Source organism: Nannospalax galili, unplaced genomic scaffold, assembly GCF_000622305.1.
Source record: "Nannospalax galili isolate Female #2095 unplaced genomic scaffold, S.galili_v1.0 scaffold263, whole genome shotgun sequence".
NCBI lineage: Eukaryota > Metazoa > Chordata > Mammalia > Rodentia > Spalacidae > Nannospalax > Nannospalax galili.
The window spans coordinates 153,015-169,495 of NW_008350402.1; the positions used below are offsets into that span (position 1 = coordinate 153,015).

Sequence of the window (16,481 nt, forward strand, 5' to 3'; positions counted from 1 at the left end):
TCCTCACACTTGTATAGCAAATGCTTTACCCACTGAGTCATCTTCCCAGCCCAATTAGTGAATTTTAGTTAGCTGTAATGGGCATGATCCTTAACTGGAAGTAAATTGGTGATTACAAATGGTTTATGAGTACTTGACAATTTTATTCTTCAAGAGTTCAAATACTTTTCTGGACAGTCCTCCTGATGTCCCAGTGGGAACCATGAGTGCCATCTACTGTCAAGTTTTGTCTTTTAACGGGGAGGGGTCAGGGTTAAGTGAACATGCAGGCCCCTCACCTACCAAGGCTCACTCAGTCCTGACAGAAAGCAGACTATAGGAACAGTTTTTACACCAAATGTCAAGCCATCAGCAAAGCAATTCACACTTAACCTGTGTGGTGGGCATTTGCTGTTGTCCCCCTTTCTAAGGGGACACTGGACTTAGAGAGGTTGAGTGACTTGCCTACATATGTCACACTACCATGAAGTGGCAGGTCCACAATTTGAACCAGATCTGCTGGCTTTTGAAGCCCACAGTGGTTTAACTGCCATACAACGGAAGATTTTTAAAGGAATCACTGAGTGTCATGGTAAGAGGACTTGGTCTGGGTTGGACCCCTCATGCCACTCTCCTTGGAGCTGCTTCAGAGGGAAGAAGTGACTTGCCCAGGGGCACCAGAGTCCATGCCTGCCATTGCCAGGCTGCTGGTTCCTGTTGGAGAAGTCGACTGTTTACTGCCCATTTCACAGGTGCTGCCCAACACCCCCAACATGACGTTTCCATACCTATGAACTCGTGCCAGCCTCAGGGAAGAACTTGTAATTTAGGTCTTTTAAGTAAGACCATTTTACCAATGAAGAAATTCAAAGATGCCCTTGGCTTTGACTCAGGGAACCACCGGAGTCAAACCTAAGGCACCCAAGGCATCTGACACCACCCTGTGGGTGCTTCTCACTACACTGCATAGTCTCCCCTAACCTGAGAGGGGCAGCAGGTCCCTTCTTTCAGCTTAACTAAAATTAATGACATGACATGTCCTGCTGATATGTCACCTCCTTGAGAAGCCGTGACAATGCCTTATGAACCTGACCTCATCACGATCCCAGCACTGGGTCCACACCTTCTGTGTGGCTTCATGCCTCTGCGTTGGCTTTTCTGTGGCAAGGACTGAGTCTGTATCATCTCCCTGCTCCCAGGGCTCTGCCCAGGGGCTGCACCTACAGTTGGAAGCTTCTCACTGAAACCAGCCTAGCTCTAGTTCTCTCCACACGATCTCTGTGTGTGAGTCTGTCCCCACCTGGCCACCCACCTACCTAAGCCAAGCCATCCTCTACCCTTGGGCAGGCACTTGGAGCAATAGTCCAGGAATTTCTTAAAAGTGGTGGCATGAATTCAGTCCTGTGTAACACAGCCAGTGCAATGGATTGACTGTGTTGCCTCAAACTTTCAAATTTGAATCTCCAGAACCCAGTAGCATATGACAAAGAAGAATGTGGCCCTTACAGGGTTGCTGTAGATATGTTTAACTTTAGACAAGGTCACCCTGGAACAGGATAGGCCCTGACAGAACATGATAGTGTTCCTATAGGAAGAAGACAGTTGGGCTCAGGCACACACACAAGAAGAGTGCCATGTGTTGGTGCAGGCAGCGAGCAGGATGAGGTTTCGACATGCCAAGGCTTGTCAGAGAACCTCCAAAGCCAGGGGAGAGACCTTGGGCTCCTTCTTCCTTTCAAACACCAGAAGAAGCAAAGCAGCTGACACCGTGATCTTGACTCGGCTGTTCCAGCCACTCTACTGTGGCATGTTGTCCTGGCACCCTAGCACCCAGCACCCTTGCATAATTGTCATCCCCTCTTCACAGCAGTTCTTTCTAGACTCCCATGTAAGCCAACAAACAAACACATCCATGGCTCATCTGTGAAATGACAGATGGAATTTTCCACAGTAGAGAAAAGTGAAAACTGAGAAAAGACAACCAATCAATCAATGTAAAGCCTGGGGTTTGTTCACTAAAAACAATTAGAGTGATTTAAAACAAACTAAAACCAGAGTTCCCTAAACTACCAGAAAAAGCAACCACTTCAGAGAGCAGAGAGCATGTTTCATTAATGTAAGTCTGCATGCATGGGCATATCTGCAAGAGAAGGTGGGGTACGTGGCAGTCACCTTGATAGGACTGGCTTGCTTTCAAACCCAGAAACCCCAGTACCACCTTGTTCTCTAAGTCTCAGCCTGGACTGATGTCTTCCTTTGACCAGACCCCAAAAATGCAATGTTTGGACCGTAAGTGGGCTCCCCTGATTCATTTCCATTTGCTTCCAAACAAAGCACAGCCAGTTGACAATGCTCCGCTATTGATGCAACAGCCTCCCAAGGGCCTCCCAACAGCAACCTCATTTGGCTTGTCCTAAGTGAAGACAGGAAACAGAGGATTCATGATCTCCATCCTGGGGCCCAGAGGGACCCAAATATAAGACTCAGAGACTTCCAGAATGAACTTGCAAAGATGTCTGGCATACCCTCCAAATTAGCCTCTCTTAAGTAGACCACAAAATACAAGCTTTTGGCTCTTGCTATGGTCTACATGTGATTTGTTTCCCCAAAGTTTCTTGTGCTAGAACCTGGTCACCAGTGTGTGTGTGCATGTGCGTGCGTGGGGGGGAGCAGTATTGTGCTATTGCAGCCTTTAAGAGGCAGGGTTTAGTGGGAGGTAGTCAGGCCACTGGAGGCATTTGCCCTCTGGAGGGTACTGCTGATCTTCTGGAATGAATTAGTTCTTACCTGAAGAAGTTGTTATTAAAAAAGAGCGAGACTGGCCTGTCCCTTTCTGGCTTATGATCTCACCATGTGGTTTCTACTTCTGGTATACCCTCCTACCATGATGCCATTGCCATGTTGTGATGTGTCCAAGAAGGCTCTCACTGGAGGTGGAACAGATGGGGCCACTTAACTTTGGATTATCAGCCTCCAAAATTGTGAGCTAAATAAAGCTCTTTACTTTTCAAGTTTGTCTTAGGAACAACAACAGAAAATGGGACTATGACAGTCATCAAACAGGTTTAGATTGTACCAAGTTCCACAAGACCTGAGCTACAGGACTTCTCCAAAGTTTTACTCTATGGCTACACCAAAGACATCTCCCAGAAAAACAAATTGCCAAGTAGAATTCCCCAGCCCTTTGAATATGACATCACGTCTCTAAGAAACTGTTCCCCAAATTGGACTCTCAGAAAACCAGTTTTGGAAAGCAATGCCAGAGAGTCACTTCTGGGTCATAGCAAGGAACCATCACACAAGAAGGGACATCACAGGGACAGAGCCCAGAAGGGCACAACTCCAAGGGAGCCAGGCAGTGTTGAAACCTGAGAGCTTTCGGTGCTTTTTATTGCCAGCTGACTCATTTTCTGGGTGATCTGCAGTGAAACTTTAGAAGAATCACAGATGGACCCTGGAGAATAGGGAATGGGGAGAGAGGATCTCATATGAAAGGCAGCTTGGGCAGAAGATGTGGAGAAGGAGCCAGAAGAGAAAGGTAGGTGGCAATTCTGCAACGTGCTCAAGGAGAGATGTGGGGGCCGGGCCACAGGCCACCCCCGGATGCCTCCGCAAAAGATGACGTCATCAGATTTCCTGAAGAAGTCTTCTCTCTTGTTGTGGCACTGGGGTTTCTGGGCTTTGGAAGCGAGCCAGTCCTTCCCAAGGCGGCTGCCACGTACCCTCACCTTCTTTTGCAGATGTGCCCGTGCACCCAGACTTACATTAAGGATGTGCTCCCTGCTCTCTGAAGTTCAGGCTCCACTACTTACTTACCCCAAACTGCTGTCGAATTCAAAATCTCTAATTCCTAGCGTTATGAAGCCCTTACAAATGTCAAATGTCTTGTGAATATCACAGAGGGATGAGACACTGTGTTCAATAAGCTGAGAAGAGCCAGGCGCTCCAAGGGTAAATTATGAAGCTGTCAGCTTCAAGCCACACTCATCAAGTTGGCTCACAGGGATGATTTCTACAAAGTGGAATTCTCTTGTGGTTGGGGGTCCTCGATGGAGGTGGGGGAGGAGACAGGGTAGGATGGAGGTAAACCCGGAGTGTTAATAGATCCCATGCAGGCTCCATCTTTCAACACAGCTTGGAAGAGATTGCATTTCAGAACTGTTAAGCGAGGTCTCCCTCTGTTTCCTAATAGAAGAGGCGTCCAGGATAGAACACAGGCCTAAGAATCCCAGATTTGATTGGCGTGCTAGTTTTGATAGTAATTACCTGGGAAACCTCTCTAAGTTCTCTGGGCCTCTGTTTGCTCAACTGCAAAATGAAAGAATTGGGTTGCACAGGTGGCTTTGAAACTGCCCAGAGATCTTGGAGAAAGTGCCTCTAAATCCCTGTAGAGATCAAAGGGCTCCTCTGACCTTGCCTGGTGTGTTTACTTGGGGACCATATATAAGCGCCAAATAAAAGTCTGAGAATCATGCAACTGGCCTTTTTGTGTGACTGGCTAAGCCCCAGTCCCAGAGGGGAGGGATGGGCAAGCTGGTGATGACGCCACCACAGAACCCCAACATGACCCTCCTGGAGCAGAGCAGCTTCTACTGCTCACCTGCCTTGTAAATTGGATCCAGAGTCAAGCATTGGTGAGAAAAAGTAAATTTAAAACATTCTTACACTCTCAAGTCTTCCGAATCTGGTGTGTAGGTCACACCTTAGCCAGTCTAGCCACACTGATTCTCTACAACAGAAGCTTTGAGTCACTGCTAAACATAAAATAATAAAATTTACAAGCTGTGACAGGGACTAAAACTCGGCAAGTTGCACAGTAAAAATTAGTGGGTCAAGGCTAAGGCCATCCATCAGGATACTGCAGGAACGAAAGCTCCTGTCAGGGCAGCTCCAGGAGCACAGAGTGCTTGTGTGCCCCGTTCACAGAGATGGGGGCTGGTCATTCTGCCAGTGGCTTCTCCAGCGTCTACTGTGTGGAGACACTTTGGTCACTGTCTTGGTTTATGACGACATTTCCCCAAGTTCAGGAAGGGCTGAGTCACAAGTTCAAATGAGTATTTTCCAGTTGTACCATCTTCTCATTGCAGCCAGGGAACATCTTGATAAGCAAAGCAAAGTTGGTTTACGAAACTGATCCTTGATGGACCAGCCCCTTGTGTATTTGCTCTTCTCTTTTAGAAGACACATCAGCTGTAGGGATTTTATGCTATGATCCTTCATCACAACATCCTGCATCCCAGACAACGTGATCTGTTTTCTCCTGAATCTGTCCCTTCCATGGCTTCAGGGACACAAGGGTGTCTGTAGTGTTCCTTGTCCTTCCCAAGAGAGCTGCCTCCCCACTTGCCTCCTTCAGGGGGAACCTGCAAGGTAGCCATGTTTTAACCCTTCGGGCACTCCTCTACTCCCAGCTGATCGTGCAGAGTAGATGACTGGATGGCCGATGGCCTATGAGGTGGCCTAGGATAAAGGAGGAGGAAGAGGAGGAAGAGTGGGAAGCTGAGGAGGAAGGGGAGCAGGAAGCAGGCAAGTGAATGCCTTTGTTTCTTGGCTCTTGTATTCATGTCCTAGGGTCGTCCTAATAAAGTACCACCAATCCAGTGGCTTAAACAACATCATGCTTTGGCATTAAGTTCTGGAGGCTGGAAGCCAAAATCAAGTGGTGTGGGCAGAGCTCCTTTGAAGGCTCTGAGGGAGATGATATTCCCAGCCTCATTCCTTGGTTTATAGTTACTTTTCTCTCTGTCTCTTACACCATCTTCCTTTGTATGTGTCCGAGTTTCCGGTTTTTATGAGGACAAGAGTCATATTGTGTCAGGATGCTCCAATGACATTATTTTAACTTGATCATCTGCAAAGACTCTATTCCCAAGTAAGATCATAGTCACAGGTGAATATTTGGGGGATGGGGAGACACAATTCAACCCTAGCAGCTTTGACCTGAGACCTAAGGGAAGATCAGGCAGGTGACAGAAGTATGTGGTGGTCATTGGCAGCTAGGCAACCATGATGGGACTGTGGAAGCTGAGGCCATTCAGGAAGTGACGTGGTAAGGTAGCAAGAGTCCTCATGAGAGGGACAGTTCACACATCCTGAGAGAGAGGGAGAAAGTTAAGACTACAGGTGCCCAGACCCCTGTTCAGGCCTGGATGGTGTCAAGTCAAGTCAGATTCCTAGGAGACCCCTGCTTCTTACAAAGCTTACTCCTCCTTCCACTGTCCTTGAGGTAGCTGGAGGAGGTCCCAGCCTGCAACCAAAAGCTTATGTCTTGGTTTCCTTTCTGCCCCCTTCACTGCGTCTCTTGGGTGGTACCCTGTTCCCCTGTACCTCACCCTTTCTTGCTCCTCAACTGTGGCCTGGCTGTTTCCCACTTGTCCCTCTGGCACCAGCCATCAGGTGATAGTAACTCTCAAATGCTCTCTATCCGTTTGGGCACCCTTCCTGAACCCCCACTCCATGCTGGGCATTGTTATCCCTCAGGCTCCATGTGGCCAGCCCTGAGCAAATGTCCCATCTCACTATGGCTGCAGGGGCAGCCACCTGGGCAAAGCACCTAGGGGTCAGCCTAACCCCTTCTGCCCCTGCAGCTCCATTAACCCTCCCCCACCTCTGAAAAATCTTCTCTTTTTATTGTTAAAGTTTTAATTGTGGTAAAATATGAATCAAAGTCTTTTACTTCTTGGTGGGGGGCTGGGGATGGAAGCTTTGTACATGCTAGGTGCACTGTCTAGGTGCACTCCAGTCCCTCACCATTTTGAAGTGGGCAACCATCACCACCATTCATTCCTGGAATTCTTTCATTCACCTCAGCTAAAACATAGCGCCCATTAAACACTAACCCCCACTCTCCGCTCTGCTAGCTCCTGGCCACTGCCATTCAGCCTCCTGCCTGTGACTTTGGCTATGCTATATAGCTCACAGGGGTGGACCCACATGCTGTTGTTTTTGTTGTGACTGGAATCCTGGTCTTCAATCCAGGGGATCCTTTTATCTGTCCCTCCTACTACACTAACCTGTGTTGTTCCAGCTCTCCTTATTGCCTACACTCAAATGACTGTGTAAAAAGCATTCTCACACAGTCCCTGAGCCTCCAGCTATCCCCAACAGCTTCCCATCAAGACAGAGGGAAAAATCCTTGTCTTGGGTTTGACGCTGACAAGACATGGTGTCCCCTGCGCCTCCCCGGCTTCTAATCCCTCTCCAGGCCTTCCTCTTCTAGCTGTACTGACTGACCATCTGTCCCCTGAATTTCAGTCTGAGGCTGTGCTGACAGTGTTCTGAAGCCTGGAATGTTCTCCCTGCTGGCTGCGTGCCCTTCAGGTCTTAGGAAGCCCTTGGTATACAGTTCCTCTGCAAGTGCTTCTGGCCTTTAGACGCCCCCAGCCCTAGCCTGGAGAGGGTGGTCATAGAAGCAATGTTTTCTGTGTCTACTGAAAGATACTGGATCCCAGGTGGGGCCAGTGAAGGTAGCAGTCACGTCTCATGTCTTAGCTTGGCCCCCAGTCCCAGCCTAGCTCAGAGGAAGGAAATGATTGCTACAGGTGGATTGCCAGCGAGGGACACAGACCCCTGGGAGTAGAGTCCACAAGTAAGTCCACCCTCGGGTCTGCAGCCAGCAAGAGAAGTCAACCGTCACTCAGCTGGGTGTGGAAGGGTAGACGAGCAGATGATGGAAGTTAGGAGGAGCTTCACTTTTTTCAATGTTTAGAGCAGAGATCAAGGTCATAAAATGAGAGGACGGTTATGACACTAGCTACTCTCCCACTGTGGAGAGACCTTGGCAGCGCGTAAGAAACAGCCACTTTCAGACCTGAGTTTCCTGTCTCTGTGATGGGATCCAGACAGAAGAGATAAGGAAAGCCAGAAGAGGACCAAGGCCTCTAAGCCACCAAGTCCCCAATCCCATGTGTTTTCTTACATCTTCCCATGTGTGCCCTGCACAAAGTAGGCCAGTCCCACCTGCCTTGCTGCAAGAATCTTCCAGGCAAGGACTGCTGTGATGGGTAATCTCCACTGACAACTTAACAGATCTAGAATCAAATAAGAGACAAACCTCAGGGGATTTCTGTGAGGGGATCTGGATTGGGTGGGTTCAGGTGGGAAGACCCATCCTATAATGTAGGTGACACCATTCCCTGAGCTAAGGTCCTGGACTGCTTAAAAAGGATAAAAGAGAGTTGAACACCAACAGCCATCTCTCTCAGCTGCCTCACACTCCTGCCACACGCCTTCCCCACCACGATGGACTGCACCATCAAATCGTGAGCCCCAACACTTCCTTCCTTAAATTGCCTTTGTCAGGTATTTTGTCACAGCACTGAGAAAAGCAGCTGGTACAACTGCCTACAGAATTTGCTGGGTTCACTGCAAAATAAAACCACTAGTCTTTAAAAGAGGCAAGGGGGTGGGAGAGAGGGCTCAGCAACAAAGAGCACACACTGCTTTTGCAGAGGACCTGGAATTTGGTTCCAGCACACTCAGGAGTATGACTGCAGCTCCAGGCGATCCAACATGCTCTCTGGTACCTGCACACAAGCACACACACACACACACACACACACACACACACACACTTTAAAATAAAAATTTAAAGACAGGAAAAGTGTTAATAAAGGTCCTGAGATCTTTTTCTCATTCTGTTTCGATCTATCTTAGTTATTATATAATGTCATAACCAAGTGTCCTTGTTCAACTCAGAGTATTCATGAGAAGACTGCTGGCCTCTGAGTTCACTCTCCCATCACACATTGCATGGATGCACAATGCCCTGGTGGAGAGGCAGGAAGTCAGTCCCACTGATACTGCAGCACTGTAATCGTTCACCCAACAGCCTCATCCAGGTTCCTACTATCCCGACTCACAGGTTGCCACGCATGTGGTCCAAAGCGTTGGAGGTGGATGGTGGTGAGGAGGTGCTTGTTCTGTAGTAGTCCCAACTGAACGCACTGGGCTACGTGGGCCCAGGGACCAGATGGTATTTGGGCAGAAATGGGAGGGCCTGGAGATGCAAGGACAGGGGAGATGGACTCCAAGAACCCATCCAAGAAGTAGAGGGGCAGAAGGAGGGGTAGGGGGATACCATGTGAGCTGAGGTTCTAAGCCTTGGCAGTCTACCAGACTGCATATAAAAATACAAGTTCAGGACGCTAGGGAGATGCCTCATTCAGTAAATCACCTGCCGTGCAATCTCAAGGACCTGAACTTGATTTTCAGCACCCATATGAAAAGCCAGGTGTGATGGTGTGCACTTACAATCCCAGACTGAGAAGGCAAGGACAGATGGGTCCCCGGGACTCTTTGACTAGTCTAATGGTCAAGTCCCAGGTCCCAGGGAAAGACCCTGTCTCAAAAATTAAGGTGGGTGGTTCCTGAGGAGCAACACTTGAGGTTGACCTCTGACCTACACACAAATGTGCACATATATACATGAACACACACACAAATACAAGTCCTAAAATGCAAGTATCAGTCTCAGAACAATGACTACAGAGCCTTCGGTCAAGCACAAGGTCTTTGCAGAGCAAGGTTCTTTGCACCTGCAAGGATGTATAACCCCATCCCGGCCCTCTTCCCAGGACACAAACCCTGAAGGCCCTAGGTCAAACTCGGCTTTCTCTACCTTGTGAAGATGGTCATTTTCCTCCCTAGTAACTTCCAACCCAGTGCAGCTTCCAGTCCAATGGGGCCATTGTGCAGTGGCAGAGGGCCTGGTTCCAGGTCCCCACTTGAATTACAGATGTGCAGTGTGAACACGATCCAGCTGCTGCCTCCCTCTAGATATCCACTTCCACAGCCTAATTTACGGGGTGAGTGGTTACCAATCACCTGTTATGTGCACAGCATTTTGGGTCTTTATGGGAAAGACAGAAAACAGAGCCCCAAGTTTTCAGGAAGCTTGCAGTTGTGCTGGGAAGATAGGACTCACACAGAGGTCTCTGGGGTCAGGTTACATGTACCATTTCTTTGTCTACCACCCTTGAAGGGCAGGGGAGTGATGGGCTGGGCCATCAGTCCCTTTTTACAAATAAGGCTTGACCTGGGCTCAGCCCATTATGGAAGGGAGCATGGACTAGCCCTGCCCTGGTCTTGGTTCACTGGCAGCCCCAGGCATGCAGCACCAAGCACCCCTGAGACCTGCGGGCCATGCAAAGTAAGAACATGACACATACTGCCTGTTCCATGATGGGGACACTGGATCTGGACGACACAGCTCAAATGGCCAGTTTCTTTTCCTTTCCTTCAGTCTACTAAGAGGCCAACAGCCAACCCTGCCAGTTCTGATGGTGAGAGCTGAGCCTGATTCAGGAAGAGGATGGAGGGCTCACACCAGTGTCCATGCACCCAGCATAAGTCAGCAGTGTGGGGCACAAGACCTCAAAGCCAGGATGAGGTCTCAGCCATGTTAACGAATGTATAGTGACCCAAACAAGGGTGGTGACAGGTCAGCTCTTGGATGGGGGTGAGCTCTGGGTCACTGCTCTTGGTGAGGAGGTGATTTATTTTTTTCTTTTTCAATAAGGCACAGGTTACATCCAGTCTAATACAAGTCTTAAGCATAGAAGTCATTGAATTTTTTGGCATGTATATAAACACCTATGCAAGCCCTCAGCTGAAACTACCGGGCACTTCCAGCCCCTCCCTGGAAGGCTTTCTTATAGTGCAACCCTCCTTAGTCTCCCTATAGCATAGCAATATTCTGACCTTAAAAACTACACACTATGACTGTGTTTTGAATATCATATAAATTGAAACATACAATGGAAAGGTTCTTGGGTTTGGTTTCTTTGTGTGTGTGTGTGTGTGTGTGTGTGTGCAGGTATGCATGTCTGTGGATAACTTCAGGTATCATGCCTCAGGCACTGTCTACCGTTTGTTTTGAGACAGGGTCTCTCACTGGCCTGGAACTTGCCAAGTAACCTAGTCAGGCTGGCCAGGAAAGCCCAGGAATTTGCCTGTCTCAGCCTCCTAGCACTGTGATTAAAAGAGCACACCACTACATTTCGTCTTTTTACATGGGTTCTGGTGAACAACTCAGGTCATCATGTCTGCAAGGCAAGCGCTTTATTGACTGAGCCAGGTACCCAGCCTTGGGTAATTTTTTTTTTTCATTCAGCATTCTGTCTATGAGACTTATCAGTGCTGCTGCATATAGTAAGTTTGTTGTTTTCAGTGTTGTGTGGTATTCTAACATATGAAACATACCACATCTGATTTATTTATTGCAGTGTTAATGAACACTTAGGTTGTTTCTATTATTTGGAAATTGCCAATAGTGCTATAACTATAGAGCAGTAAAAAGAACCACTTACTTGTTTGGGGCTAAGGACCTTAGAAAAAGGACTGCTGGGTTATAAAGTGGGCACACATTGAGTTTCAGTAGAAACCACCAAACAGTTTTCCACAGTAATCCTACAATTTTATATCTCCACCAGCAGTACATGAGCCTTTCATCTGCACCAAATCCTTGCCAACACTTGGTATTGTCAGTACTTATCAGTTTAGCCATTCTGGTGAATGGTAGTGGGATCTCATTGTGCACTTCTCTGGTGACTGATGATGCTGAGCACATTTCAGAAGGACATTGGCCATGTAGATGACTCCCTCTGAAAACTATACCTTCTCTTGAGTGAAGAAGGCTGAGTCCAGAGAAGAGGGGCAGGTGTAAGGTGTAGAAAAGCTGATGGACCAGGAAGAGCAAGGTCATAGTCTGTAACTCTCCAATGGGCTGACCAGCGAAGAAAGAACAGTGTGGGCTGGTGATTTCCCAGATGGCAGAAGACATGGCTTTATTGAGGTCACCAGGACATGGATGTCTGATCAGCACTGGGGACACCCTAATGATAGCAAAGCTCACAGAGGCATTAACTGACCCATGAGGTTGGGAGCACCTGTCACTACAGGCTTGTGAGCAGAGGTGACTGCCCTAGAAGAGACCTTCCAGAGAGGACTTGATAACTTAAATTCCTGGTGAGTGTTGTGAAATTGATAAGGTTGAAGGCCCTTTAAGGCTTGGTTCTATGACGAAGGACATGTCTACAGCAATGAATGAGGAGGTTCAACCATCATTAGCGGTCTTGTCTTCTGGCTTGTGTGCTTTTCTTTTTTGTTGACTGAGCTCATTCTCTTAGTATTGTGGGAAAGCACATTCTAAACAAGCAGGAGCACCAGTCTATGCCAAAGCTGCCAGATGGTTTAAAATTAGAAAGGTGGACACACACGATCTCATTGTACATCTCTTGGGGTCTGAGTCACCACACAAGTCACTGTTAGTAGGGTTCCAGGAAAGGATTCTGAAGGTACCTCCACTCCTCTCTAGCTGCCCACTACCTGCTATCAAGCTGCCCTCAGCCTGGCTCCTTCTCTGTCTTTGTGCAACTTCCCTGGTTCCAGCCATCTTGGCTCTAGCCAGGCTGTGTGAGTCCATTCAGGAGAGTTTCAGAAGCCAAATCTCATAATACAAACAGGAGAGGCTGTCAGAGTTTGTGGGAGTGACTGCACTGTTTTAATAGCACCTTCCACTCAAGAGCGAGCAGCATAGTTTTCCAGGAGCCTATGCAAAGCCTTGTACCTTTCAAAGGAAGGAAGGAAGGAAGGAGGGAGGGAGGGAGGGAAGAAGGAAGGAAGGAAGGATGGATGGGGACAGGGAAGGAGGGAGGGGAGGAAGGCAAGCAAACTAGGAATGTGGTTCAGTTGGTAGCATATTTGCCTAGCATGCACCAAGCCTTGGATTTGATCCCCAACACCACATCACATAAACCTAGAATGGTGGCACATGCCTGTATTCCTAGCACTCAGGAGCTGGAGGTAGGAGTCAAAGTTTCAGGTCACCTTCAGCTACATAGCAAGTAGCTTGCCTGGGCTAAATGAGATCCTATCAGAGAGGGAGTAGGGTTACTGTTGAACTTGATGGTCTTAAGTCACAGATTGGGTGGAATGAGAGTGATGTAGAGAATCTTGTGGCGTCCACCTCATCTTCACTGTCTCACAAGAATGCGCTTTCCCACCCTGCCTCACAGCAGGTGTTCACAGAAGGTAGAGCTTTATGAAGCACGTTTTTGTATTGTAAAAAATATATGAAAATGAACATGAACAATGACAAGAGGCAAATCCAGAAGAAAGTATCTGCTATTGTGATGGATAGCTTTAGTGTCAACTTGACACACCTGGGTTGAGGGAGCCTCAGTTGGGGAATTGCCTCTATTGGACTGGCCTGTGGCCATGTCTGAAGGGCATCTTCTTGATGAGTGATGTGGGAGGGCCCAGCCCACTGTGGGTGGTGCCACCCCTGGGCAGGTGGGCCTGTGTTGCATAAGAAAGCAGGCTGAGCAGGGGCCAAGGGAGCAAGCCTGTAAGCAGCGTTCCTCCATGGCCTGTGCTCCAGCTCCTGCCTCCTGGTTCCTGCCCTGAGTTCCTACCTTGGGCTCCCTGATGAACTGCGTGCAACCTGGGAGATATAAGACAAATAAACCCTTTCCTCCCCAAGTTGGTACCGGTCAGAGTGTTTTGTCACAGCAATGAAGAACAAACTAGGACAGCTATGCATTGAACAAAAGACTAATTTGCTTAATAGACAGTGTTCTTACAACCACAAACAACAAAAATAGAACAGTCCAGAAAAAAATGTGGGACGAGGAAAGGAATAGGCAATTCCTATAAAAAGAAATACAGCTGCGTAGTCAACATCTGAATAGATGATGAAACCCCTAAACTAAACAGATCAGCACTTACCTGAAGAGGGGCAGGATTAAAAGTCAAGAATCACTCATGTGTACAACATGGTGGCGGTGGGCACACACCCAGGACCATAGACAGAGTTAGGCCACTTTCAAAGCTACATAAGCCCTGCCCATCAAAGGGCACATGCCCTTTGACTCAGCAATTCCACCTATAGGAATTTACCCTACTATTCTACTCATGGAACTACCCAAAGATACATGGACATACTGGTTATAATCATTATCTACCCCAAACATGGAAAGCCCTTAAGAGTTCTGAGTAAATAAATTATATTAATGATACAATGGAATCCTGTTGACACCCTTATTAAGGCTGTTGTTACCTCAAGTCACTGCAGCATCTCATAGCAAGCATTATCACTATGTGTGTATGAGTGTGTGTGTACGTGTATGTGTGTGCACACATTTCTTAGTCTTGAGGATTGAGTCCCAGACCTCTCACATGCTAGGTAAACATTCTATCACGGAGTTATATCTCTAGCTCTCTTTCACCCTTTCTTAAAGATTTATTTTATTATTTAATTTGTGTGTGTGTGTGTGTATGTGTATGCACACGCATGTAGGTGCTGGCAGAGGCCAGAAGAGGGTATCAGCTCTCCCGGAATTAGAGTTACAGGTGGTGATGAGCCTCCTGACATGGGTGTTAGGAACTGAACTCAGGTCTTCTGAAAGACTGGTCTATGCTCCTAGCTGCTGAGCCATCTCTCCAGCTCCTCTTTTTACCATTTGTTTTGAGTTAGGGTCTCACTAAATTGCCCAGACTGGCTTTGAACTCATTGTACAGCCCAGGAATATCTCTTCCTGGTTTAATTTTGGTGGTTCCCATGCCTTTTGATATCTGTCCATTTATTTTAAGGTTTCAAATTTAGTAGCTTATCAGTTTTAAAGTATTCCCTTATAATGTTCTGGATCTTTTTGGTGTATGTTGTGATGTCTCCTCTTTCATTTCTGATTTTGTTGATTTGGAGGTGCTCTTTCATCCTCTTTTAGGGATGGAGTCCAGAGCCTAGAGCATGCTAGGCAAGCACTCTACCATTGAGCTACATCCCTTGCCTGAAAAGTTTTATTCTATACTAATTGTACACCAGGCACCATGCTAAGCTAAGTTCTCTGCATGAATTATTTCACACAATCATAATAGCTCTGAAATAGGTACTTTCATCACCTCACTTTACAGGTGAAGGAACTTGTGTGCACAGAAATGAGGTAGCATGAGACAGGGTCTCCCTGTAGCCCCAGCTGTCCTGGAACTCACTATGTAGACCAGGCTGGCCTTGAATTCACAGAGATCTGCCTGCCTCTGCCTCCCAAGTGCTGGGATTAAAGGCATGTACCACCATGCTTGGCTGTAATATATCACTTTTTAAGGGCTGCCACAACAAATGTCTGTCACAGTTCAGAAGGGCAGAAATCCTAATCAAGATATCAACCAAGTCAGTTCCTTCTGGGAGAATCTGGGGAGGAAGGATCTGCTCTTTGTCACTACCTTAGCTTCTGGTGACTGCCAACTATCCCTGGTGTTCCTGGGCTTGCCACTACTTCTCTCCAGTCTCCAACTACCTCGTCATACAGCTTGTTCCTTAAGTGTGCTCACTTTTCTTGTAAGGATACTGGCCTTGGACTTAGAACCAACTATGTGTTATGGCCTCAGTTAACTTGTATCTGTAAAGACCCTGTTTCCTAGCTCTTTCTATGAGCTTGGTCAGGGCCTGGGCTAATGTCCTCCCCAAAGCTATGCTACCTGGAACCACAGAATGAGACCTTACTTGGAAACAGAATCTTTCCCAGGAAAGAGAGAGGCACATTGACATAGAATGTGAGGATTATTGTTCCTCAAGTTTATCAAAGCCTGGACAGTGCTTCAGTGTTCTGGAATATATGCCCCAATTCTACCAGGGGTCCACTGATTAAAAAAAAAAAAACTAATCAAACAAACAAAAAAAACCCCAAAACTAGCCATGGCACCTGATGCTTCTCCTTCACAGAGTAAACTGACTCACTCCTTGGTCATCTACGGTGATGGGGCTGATGGGCTGGGGAGTTAACAGGAAGCAAACCTAGGCTGGTTCCTGGCCCCAAAGAGCTGGCAGCCTGGTGGGTGGGAAAATATGTAAATGTTGGTTGGTGTTGTGTGCCCGTATTTGTGATCACAAACTATTCATTCCTTAATCCAGCCATCCATTCATTCATCAACGATTTGCTAAAACCTGCACTATGAGCTGTGAGCTAGACACCAGGGAAGTAGAAATGCAGGGGCTACCTACCAACACTGCCACAGAGAAGGCAGCAGATGGGCCCAGTTTGAGTACACTGTGCCGGTGCTCTGAGGTCTTGAGGCACCAAGGAGCTGGGTGGACTTTGAAGGAGGATGCTAAGTTTGTAGGTTGGGAAGGGGAAGAGCAGCATTCCAGGCAGAAGGAACAGCAGGGAAGGTGAAGGCAGGGAGACACAAAGACGCCGGAGCTTCCAATCACTTGGAAGGTATTCAGAATCTGGGGAGGGTCTAGCAATGATTTCAATGTAGCGTGGGACCAGATCTTGATGCTAAGGAATCTTTGGTCTTTAGTAGGAAATGGTGAGTCTCTGAAAAAAGCATTGGAAAGAGCCTTAGCTTGGCTTCAGGAAGCTCTTTGAACATTGTCACCACCATTTTTTTTTTTTTTTCATTACAGCTTTAACATATTCAGTAACAATTTCCAGAGCAAGAATACATCTCTTTCACAAGTGGCTGTAATTTTCTAGGTTCACAGTTGAATTACTACAGTT

General features: G+C 47.4%; 1 protein-coding gene across 1 annotated transcript in view; it reads right to left on the minus strand.

The window, feature by feature from the left end:
- Positions 1-16,481, minus strand: part of Tmod1 (tropomodulin 1) — an 81,702-nt gene that overhangs the window by 58,677 nt on the left and 6,544 nt on the right. The window lies entirely within an intron of this gene.